Genomic DNA, 10,858 nt, shown 5'->3' on the forward strand with positions numbered 1-10,858 from the left:
TTTGAAGCATCTGGGGAGACTTGTCGAAGCAAGAATGTTTTTAGCAGGCACCAAAGATATATGTCATTATATTGTACATCACAGGTGGCTTCATGAAATGAAATGAAATTGTTGTTGTTGTTAGCCAAGTGTAGGTACCTCATAATGCATGCTTTGTATGCACAATGGGGCTGAGAATACCATGTATTCCCAACAGCAAATATTTTAGCATGGGAGATGTCCACATGAAGCCTTAGAATCACATTCAGAAACGAAAAATCTGCTTTTTCCTGGTGATCCCATCTTGCTGATTCAGCTTAGGCACTTGAGTTAAGTCCTTAGTTATGCTGTGCAACTCTCCAGGAAAACAAGCAACTGATATTTAACAGAACGTAACAGAGGTTGTGGCTAGCTATAGAAAAAATGCCCTGCAAAATAACTATAATTTGGTTTTGTTTATTTGGAACAAACTTTTGACTAAGTGCTAAAGTCCACCGTAACAACAGAGGTCATGAGGTGAAGGCCTACCTTCTGTGAACGTTGCTTACATGAAACTGGCAGGAACAGAGAGACTGAAAACATTTCCGGTTGTCTCTCAAATATGGTACCCTTCAGTCAGCTCTTCAAAAGCCACGTGAATCCAAACGAAATCTATGTGACCGTCAACTCACTATTACATAAATATGTGTTCTCAGTTGCCTGCATTTGCTTGGCAACATAGATTGCAGAAGTGGAAAAAGAAAAAACCAGCAACACCCCACCCCTAAGCATTGGTGCAAAATGTCTCAGTGAGGGCTGCGCATGCTCACAGGACACAAAATGCTGTTTCTCTATTGGCAGGGTGACATAAATGGAGGCAGCACTCCACTCTGCACCAGTGTGGATAATTCAAAGAATACAGAGCAACAACAACAACAACAATAACAATTTATTATTTATACCATGCCCATCTGGCTGGGTTTCCCCAACCACTCTGGGCAACTCCCAACAGAATATTAAAACACGATAAAACATCAAACATTAAAAAACATTAAAAACTTCCCTAAACAGGGCTGCCTTCAGATGTCTTCTAAAAGTCAGGTAGTTGCTTATTTCTTTGACATCTGATGGGAGGGCATTCCACAGGGCGGGCACGACTACCGAGAAGGCCCCCTGCCTGGTTCCCTGCAACCTCACTTCTCACACTGAGGGAACCACCAGAAGGCCCTCAGAGCTGGACCTCAGGGTCCAGGCTGAACAATGGGGGTGGAGACGCTCCTTCAGGTATACTGGGCCAAGGCCATTTAGTCTAGCTGATGCATTCTTAATCAATTGTAGTTTCTTGGTCACCTTCAAAGATAGCACCACGTAGAGTGCATTGCAGTAGTCCAGGCATCCCCAACCTACGGTCCTACAACTTCCACGATCCCTAGCTAACAGGACCAGTGGTCAGGGATGATGGGAACTGTAGTTCTAAACATCTGGAGGGCCAAAGGTTGGGGATGCCTGCAGTAGTCCAAGCGGGAGATAACCAGAGCATGTATCACTCTAGCGAGACAGTCTGCAGGCAGGTAGGGTCTCAGCCTGTGCACCAAATGGAGCTGGTAGACAGCTGCCTTGGACACAGAATTATAAGGATCGAACTACAGCAGGGGCTGGCAACAGCTGCTATTGGACTCCAAGTCCCATCAGCCCGAGAGAGGATGGCCAGTGGGCAGAGAGGATGGAAGTCCAACAGCGTCAGGCTAGCACCATGTTGGTTACCCCTGAACTACACATGCTTGTTTGCACATGCATATACACAAACAGTGCTTGCCAAGTAGCATGAGTGTCAGGAAGAATCGGTGGGAGGGCTGATCTGTTTTCTCCATGTCTCCCAACTGTATCCAGAGGTCTACCTAGGCACCTCTTGCATGCTTGGCAAGGAGATGTATTGGTGCCCCACCCCCATATCTTCCTTGGAAAGGAGCTGTATTGGTGCCTCCAAATCCGGAAGAGACCATGGGCCAGAAACTCAAAATAGTGCCGGCAGTAACTGTTGTAACAGCCCATGCCAGTGACCAGATTCCTTCTCCGAGGAGCCTGTTTGCCTCAGCCACCCAGGGCAGCAGAGGAGCAGCCCATGGAGCACGCAGATAGGCTACTAGACCGTCTGAGTGGAGAGGCATGATTTTTGTGCATCCCTGAGCAGGGGGCAACCTAGCCCACCTCTAGGTATGCCCCTGATTGTCTCCTGCCTATTTCCCCTTCCCTACCCGCCCTCCGGCTCAGTCATGTTTTCCTTGCATCCAATTTCAGAGTTTGCTTGCAGGGAAATGGCAGGCCTTACAGGGGGTGGTCAGCAGAAAGGGGAAGATTTAAGCACATCCCACCCAGCCAAGTAAAGGTGAGCTCCTTTACTTCAGCCTTCCGCATCCTGGTGCATTCCAAATGTTTGGACTACAACTCCCATCAGCCCCAGCCATCATGACCAACAGCCAGGGATGGTGGGATCTACATCCCAAAATATGTGGAGGACACCAAGCTGATGAAAGGTGCCTTACAGGGGAAATACAGGATTGAGAAACTCTTGTTTGCATCATAATATACTGTATATATAGTGCCGCCCTAAATTAACTGGGGGATTTATTTTTGAGTAAATGACTGGTGATCGTCTCTGCCAAATCTAAACACAGTGACAGGGTGTTGTGCATTTAGTGAACTTCTGACACATGAATGAAGGTTGGAAATTCCATGACTAGACTCCAGGACTTCCACTGTCAGGATTCTACCCTTCCCTTTAAAGCCCTCTAGTGCCTGGCCTCTTGTGCCTTCCAGTTCCTTGAGCTATTTCTTTCTAGGGTTGGGAGAGATAACTTGATTTAGTTCATATTTAAACGTGAATCTGCTGAATCCTTACTTTCTGAAGCAGTACGTGAATTGAAACAGCCACCCTTTGAAATTTGTGCTTCTCCGAATATGTTGCACTTTTCTGAGTGTGTGTGTGTGTAAAAATAACATACAAAAATGCATTCTATTGGGGAAATCACTTTGCAAAAATGTGTATATTAGGAAACCCACATTAAAATGCTGACAAATTTTCACGAGATTTCAAAATAATAAATAAATTGCATACAGTGGTACCTCGGGTTAGGTACTTAATTCGTTCCGGAGGTCCGTTCTTAACCTGAAACTGTTCTTAACCTGAAGCAGCACTTTAGCTAATGGGGCCTCCCGCTACTACTGCACGATTTCTGTTCTCATCCTGAAGCAAAGTTCTTAACCCGAGGTAATATTTCTGGGTTAGCGGAGTCTGTAACCTGAAGCGTCTGTAACCTGAAGCGTCTGTAACCTGAAGCGTATGTAACCCGAGGTACCACTGTACTAATATGGAAATGTGAAGAACTGAACTGATCCCTAATCACTTTGGGGATGAGACTAATGCTTAATTATGCTCTCTAAAACCCCAATTAAACATACGGTCAGGATGAGAAAGACAGAGAGCAGGAGGCACCATGGTAAAACATCTGCCTTTTGTCCCGGTAGTCTTGGGTTCAATCCCTGGCATCTGCAGATGGGCCTGGGAGAGACCTGATGTAAGTGGCCTAATTCAGTGTAAGAGAGCTTCCTATATTCCCAATCCCACTCAAAAACAGCCACAGCCAGGAAGCATCCTAATTCGTCAGAATTACATTTCAATTTTTCATTTAGCCTAAATCCAGGACAGCACTACATTCCATGTGGCTGTGGTAAACGCCAATGCTTTCTCAAGTTGCCCACTGCAATTCTTTATCTGTATTTAGGCAGTCAGTTGAATAAAAGGGAGCTGGGATATACTGTACACCATCCTGATTTTAAAAGGTCATCCCAACTGCTGGGTGGGATCACCCAGAGTTCTGGAGTGTGTTGCCAGCGATATGCTGATGATTCACGGCTCTGCTTCTCCTCTACATCTGCAGGTGTGGCAGTGGACGTGCTAGACCAAAGTCCTGCCTCAGTCATGGGCTGGATTACAGTCATTCAATTGAAGCTTATTCTAGATAAGGCTGAGATGCTGTTAGTAGGTGCTTTCCTTGGCTGGCTGGTGCGTGGCCTGCCTTGAATAGGGTTACCCACCCTCTGGAGGAGCAGGTGCCAGTGTAACTGGATATCCAAGCTGCTCCTTCCATCAGCTTCAGCTGGTGGTGCAGCTACTTCCCTGTTTGGCCAAGGATAGCCTAACTTCCATTGTCCATGCCCTGATAGGATAGATTACTGCGATGGCTTATATATGGGATTGCCTTCAAAGATAGTTCGGAAACTGCAGGTGGTGCAGAATTTGACAGTCAGTCTCCTGAACGGGGCAAAACAGTCCAAGCATAGAGAACCAATTCTGGCAGAACTGCGCCCAGTTCAAAGTGCTGGCTTTGACTTCTTCTTCTTTAGTTCTTTTCATCAGTTTGTTTGTTTATACATTTTATTTTCTGTTTTTTCATTTTACAATTGACATAGTCGTGACAGTTTTTGTCTTTTACAAACTAAAGAGAGAGAAAAGAAGAGAAAAAGAACCCCTCCCTTCTGTGGTTTCATGTAATATATCTTATTCCTACTGCACCTCCAAGTTTACCCAATTTATCATTTACTCTTTCAATTTTATAAAAAATTAATTCACTGCGAATGTTCGCGTCAGTCCTGCTAATGTTTTTAGTTGTGTACAACAGATTTTCAATTGTTCAATAAAGCATTTCCATTCCAAATCAAAACGTCTCTTTTCTTGATTTCTCAACCTTCTCATAAGTTTTGCCATTTCTGCATATTCCAATAGTTTCTGTTGCCAGTCTTCTTTTGTTGGGTTTGTTTCTTCTTTCCATTTCTGGGCAAACACCATTTGAGCAGCCGTGGTCACGTATGTAAATAAAACCTTTTTTTCCCTCTGTCAAAAGAAAGCTTCTGGCTTCTTTACCAAAGTTATTTTAAACATTTTTTTCAACTCATAAACCATTTCCCAGAATGCTTTCTTCCTCTTACATAGGAAAAAATGTATCTTCTTTCTCCTTACATTTCCAACAAGTATCTGATTGCGATTTATAATTTTTTGCTAGCTTACTAGATGTCAGGTATCATCTATACATCATCTTCATATAATTTTCCTTTATTCCAAAACAAGCTGTAAATTTTAAGTCTACATTCCACAATCACTCCTATGCTGACAATTCTATATAGTGTCCAATATCCATTGCCCAATGTATCATTGTTGACTTTTGTTTGCCATAGCATTTTATACATTTTTGACATTACCTTCTTATTGTTATCTAGTAGATCTCTTTCTCTGTGTGTGTTTTTAACTTATAAAGCCTCCCCCTTTTTTTCTTTTTTTTTACTGGTGGCACTGGTGCTATGGAATTCACTCCCAACTGGAATATGAGAATATTCCGTCTGTACTGGCATTCTGCCAGCTTTTAATGCCGTCTGTACTGGCATTCTGCCAGCTTTTAAGCTTAAATGCACATGTATTCCCTTAATCAATCAAGTTGAGTCTCCTGTTTTAATTGCTTTGTTGTTTTAATGGGATTGTTTTATTGCATCTTTTACTTCTAGAGCTTTATATTTTAAGATTTTAATGGGACAGTTTTATTGTGCTTTCTAATTATGGATGTTTATAATTTAATGCTTGTCTGATTGATTTTTTACACATTTAAGAACTCTCTCTCTCTATGTCAGGATGCTGTCCCAGCTGGTTGCCCAGAAAAGTATAAAGACAAGAAAAAGTTTCTTACCACCCTTTTTAATCCAATAATTACAGAGAGAGGCTATAGAACCCAGCCTCTTGGACAATGGCATTGTCCCAAGTGACTCTCCAGCCGCCCGTCTCTCCCACTTCCTCATTCGCCAATCTCAGCGTCTCTCCTATGGTTGCTGCTATGTGCCCTCTGCCTTTGAGTTCTTTGCTCTCCTACTTTTAAGGCTTGCCAGGTTCTGGGAGATGAAGGGTCTGGAATGCTTTCTAAAGACACTATGTTAGTCAGCTGCTGTTCTAGTCCTGCCTCCTCTTCTCCAATTATTTCCCAACTTTCCCCCTCATCTGCCTCTGATCTGTGACCTCCCTCAAACCCCTGATGTAAATCTATACTGTCTTCCTCTTCCTCCTCCCTGGAAGGGTCAGGATGGGGAGGCAGTCTCCACCATGCCTCCTCTGCCCAGTCCCTTACAATATATATAATTTATTATATGGGGTTCTGGTTTGAATGGAGTGCACCTCTTAACCCAGCTTAGCCAGGAATAAGCCCCACTTAGTTCCTTCTAGGCACAGTTGGAATTTCATTGTAAATCTCCCCACCCTGCTCTAATCAACCTTCTCTTCTTTCTCTTGACTGGCCTTCTTATCATCTTCACTGTGCCAATACATTTCTCGTCACTAAACCTATCATAGTTACTTATTCAACGGTCCTGGAAAAACCAGCACATCCTGTTTTTTCATGTGAGAGGACAGTGGCCATTTTGGGTGCCTCAATCTCTCGTGATTTTGCACCATGACACCCCCCTCCCCCGGAAAAAGTGATTTTTTTCAGGGCTGCAATCTTGCACAACATCCCAAAATGTGCATTTTAAGGCACCGTGACAATCAGGTGAAATTTACATGAGACTATGGCACCCCAAATGGCTGCTGTTACCTCGTGAAGAAAAAATGGGAAAATGTTGTCCCAAAAGATGGCGTCCTGATTTTTCCCTTCGGCGTGTTGGAGGATATATTCTAAGTTTCACACCTGCCCCAACCCCATTTTTTCAATTTTGCTGCCCTTTCTCTCTGGGGCTTACTGCTTCCCAGCATCCATACCTCTCTCTCCTGGCACTTGCCTAAACTGGCCAATATTTCTTCAATTTAATCTAATACCTACACAGATGTTACCTGTTGATGCATGTAAATATGATGATGATGGAGATGTTTCAAAGCTTTGGATATTTGGTTTAAATCAGCTATTGTTGTCTGCTAATCCACCTTGGGCACTGTGACCAAAATTTGAGCATGAGTTAAACTGAATTAACGAATTAATGGAACCAAACAAAACACACCACGATACCTGAGGCACATGGGTATTTCCAAGCATGGAATTATTTTAATGAATGAATGTTTCTGGGCCTTTTCTGGCATTTCCCAAACCCAGCATCATAGATCAGATGTCTTCTTTGGAAAGGATTTTGGCAGAAAAGACCCTGTCTGGCAACCCTTCTGGAACTTGACATGTTACTCAGATGCTGATGACAAAGATTGGTTCTCATTAATAACGGCTCGCTGGATGTCTAAAATTCTGTCGGTTACTAAATTGTCTGGATTTTTTATCCTGCAGCAATGACACAAATCATGTCTCCTTCACCTGGGTCCTACAGAAAATATTTTCCCTTTTCTCAGCTGGTAGAGCATGAGACTCTTCATCTCAGGGTCGTGGGTTTGAGCCCCACATTGGACAAAAAGATTCCTGCATCCATTGAAGGGAGAGTTGAACTACATGACTCTTGTGGTCTCTTCCAACTCTATGAAATAGAGTTGCCATCCAGCTCAGAGCTGGTGAAGCTGAATGCTGAAAGACCTAGGACTGGCAAGAGAAAGTACTTTTTGAACAGTGCATAAACAAGGGGTAGTGCTGATGGCCAACAGTTTGGAGGGCTTTAAAATAAGATTAGAAAATTTGTGGATGTGAAAGCTATCAATAGCTACAAGCCACAATGGCCTATTCTATCTCCATCACTAGAAGCGATGCGATTCTAAATACCAGTCACTGGAAAATGCAGGAGGGGAGGCTGGTGTGGCATTCAGATCCTGTTGCGTGTTGAGGTCCCCAAGACCCCTTCGCCCCTAGGAGTTGGCTCCTATGATGGCTATTGTATCTCCGCTCATCCTCTTTTGCAGACTAAACACACCCAGCTCCTTCAACTGTTCCTCAAGTCTTTAGGGGAGAGAAATAGACTTGAATTTCTTTAGTTACTTCAAGGAATTTCAGGGAGAAGCACCCAACTTCCAAGGCGCTGTTGTACGTGGTGAGATACTGTGCTTCAGTATTTATTTCTGTTGTCTTAGTAAGGTACCTCTCTCTGTACCTTTCTTTACATGACTACCGGCAGATTAAGATTGCCAGCTTCTGAAGGGGTGTGTGTGTGTGAGGAAGAGTCAAGGCTGCGTTTTCCAGTCCTCCACACCTTGCAAACTGCCTCACCTGCTCCCTCACCGACTCCCTCCTTGGCACCACAGGTGTGCCAGGAAGAGGCATGAGGGGATTTTTGGCCCTATCCGAGCCTCCTGAGCAGTCAGAAAGGGGTTCCTCTGAGTCAGTTCCTGCATGAAGAGGCCTGTGTTTACATGCTGCCATCTGTGAAATGTTGCAGGCGGCCACAACTATGCTGACTGTAAACTGCGAGGCTCTATGTGTGTATTTGTGTGTGCCGCTTCATGAGTATGTTGTCATCTTTAGGTGACCTTTTCATGTACGAAATGGATGTGTAGAGTGTGGGCATGCACTTCTGGTGTCCTCTTGGACTGCTGCTTGAAAGGCTTGCCAATTGTACATTATCTATTGGGGGGTAAATTACATTTGATAGGCTTCAGCTTGTACCCTTCTAGACAAAAACAAAGGGTGAGATCCAGAGCTTTGTCTCAGCTGGAACTCAGTTCTGGCACCTCTCAGGTGGGAGCCATTGCCATTAGAAGAGAACAAGGGAGGTGTTTGTGGTGAGTTCCGGCAACTCTTTTTCTAGAAAAATAGCACCGGCGAGGTCCAATGTCAAGCAAGTGCCTAAAGCAAGAGAGTTGGCGTTGTTGTGCAAACTACTTTCATTGTGCCAGCAGTGACACAAGAGGAAGTAGTGGAAGAGTACAAAACAGTACAGATGTTTACACTGGTTCAAGCTGTCCAATGGATTTGGCTGTTTCACCACACTAAGAGAAAAACTCCGGCTAGTATAATGGCTGTTGCATTAGTGGACTGTCCCAATTGGTTCTCCATTATTTCACAAGGTAAACGCACACAGAGAGACACAGACACACCTCATAAGGGGGCCTAATTTGACCCAAGGCTCAGCTCTAGAACGCAGGACGTATTTTTGTTTTTAAGTCTTCATCTGAGCATGTGCAGAGTGCATGCCCTTCCCCATTTTCTCATCTTCATGAATTTGGCATTAAGGGGCTTCTAGCTGGGTCCGAGTTCTGATATTTTTCTTTTTACCGATTCATCTTTGCTACACAATCTTTCTACAGCAATGTTTGGAAGGACATATGTAGGGAGACTAGCTGGGAATCACAGACAGCCACTATGCTCAGGTCCTGCTTGCCGGTTTCCCATAGGCATCTGGTTGGCGACTGTGAGAACTAGAGAGATGTTTGACCTGATTTAGTTCAGCTCTTTCTTGGGTTCTTATCTCCTAATCGGAAGTTTCTATACTGCCTGTGTCTGGAATTAGTCAGATCCTCTCCTGACACTCTTTACAAAGTGCAGCCGTGGGTGTTGCCAAAGCCTTTTCAACCTTGGGATGGGCGCATTCAGGTTACTGGATTGCTGGACATGAGGCATGAAAGTTCTCCAGAAACAGCCTGAGGGCAAAGTACATATTCCACAGAATGAGTTCATGGAAAGCAGCCAAAATGATAAATGGGTTGGAGCAGCACTCTTATCAGGAAATATTTGTGGCCTTTTAGTTTAGAGAAAAAGCAAGTAAGAGGGGACATGGTATGGATGCATAAAATTATGCCAAAGATTAAAGTGTGTGTGTGTGTGTGTGTGTGTGTGTGTGTGTGTGTGTGTGTAGTGATAGAGTCCAAAAGCAAAGAAAATATTTGCCCTCAAACTATGTCACGACTGTCTATAATACATTTCAAGACAACTGAGTATTCTTTTCATGAATCTGTAGTGGGTTGCCTCCAGACTAAGAGAGACAGTGTTGTGCCACAGTTAAGTTGTTGGACTAGTCCCTGTTAGACCAGGAGTCAAATCACCACATGAAGCTTACTTGGAACTCAGCTAGATTGGTACAGAAAAGGTGTTTATATGTGTTGTATATGCATTCTAACACTAGTCACACTTCCTCAGTCTAACCTAGGTTGTTGTGAGGATAATATGCAGAGGGGCAGAATCATGTATGCCACCTTGAGCTCTGTGGAGGAAAGCTGGGATATAATTGTAACAACATCAACAAGTCAGTTGGAATTCAGTCCCATTGAAACCCATGTGAAAAGTGAGTCATGATGTATGCTGAGGTCCATTAATTTCAATGGGAAATGAATATTTACAACTTCCACATAATGCAACTGATTTAGCCTGACCTCTCGCCACCAAGCTACTCTGTTACTTACTGGTAAAAGGGGGGAGTGAAGGAGGAATTGGCTTATTTGCAAAGCACACCTAACGTTTCTTGCCTTCCTCAGGTGAACCAGGTGTCTTATTGTGGTAAACGGCAAATCCTGTTCTGTACTGGAAAATGGTAAACAAGGCCACCTATTTGGCCTTCAGATCCATGGGTCAGTGTCAAAATTACTCTAACCATCTCTGCTTGTTTCCTAAGAAGATTGTGTAAAATTTCCAAAACCTGCTGCAACGGAAAGGCCTATGTTATTTATTTCAGCATATCTTATATTTACATATTAATGTTTTGTTCAGTTCTTCATACAATTGCTCTAATGATTTCTAATTTATATAGATCATAAGAATTCAGTCTGTCGGTCAAATGTGAGCCTGTCAAATACTAAATAGCAAATGGATGGGTAGTATTCAATCCTAGTTATGCTCAGAGTAGATCTATTGATGGATTTATTGATCTAACTAATTCCTTAATTTCAAATTTCAGTGGGTCTATTCTGAGTAGGACTTAGTTGAATGCAACCGAATGTCTAGGGAGGATTGATAATACAAATAAGCATAGTATTTGAGTCGTGGAAGGGTTTGTCCTTATACTTTGT

This window comes from Podarcis filfolensis, assembly GCF_964270895.1.
Source record: "Podarcis filfolensis genome assembly, chromosome: 4".
NCBI lineage: Eukaryota > Metazoa > Chordata > Lepidosauria > Squamata > Lacertidae > Podarcis > Podarcis filfolensis.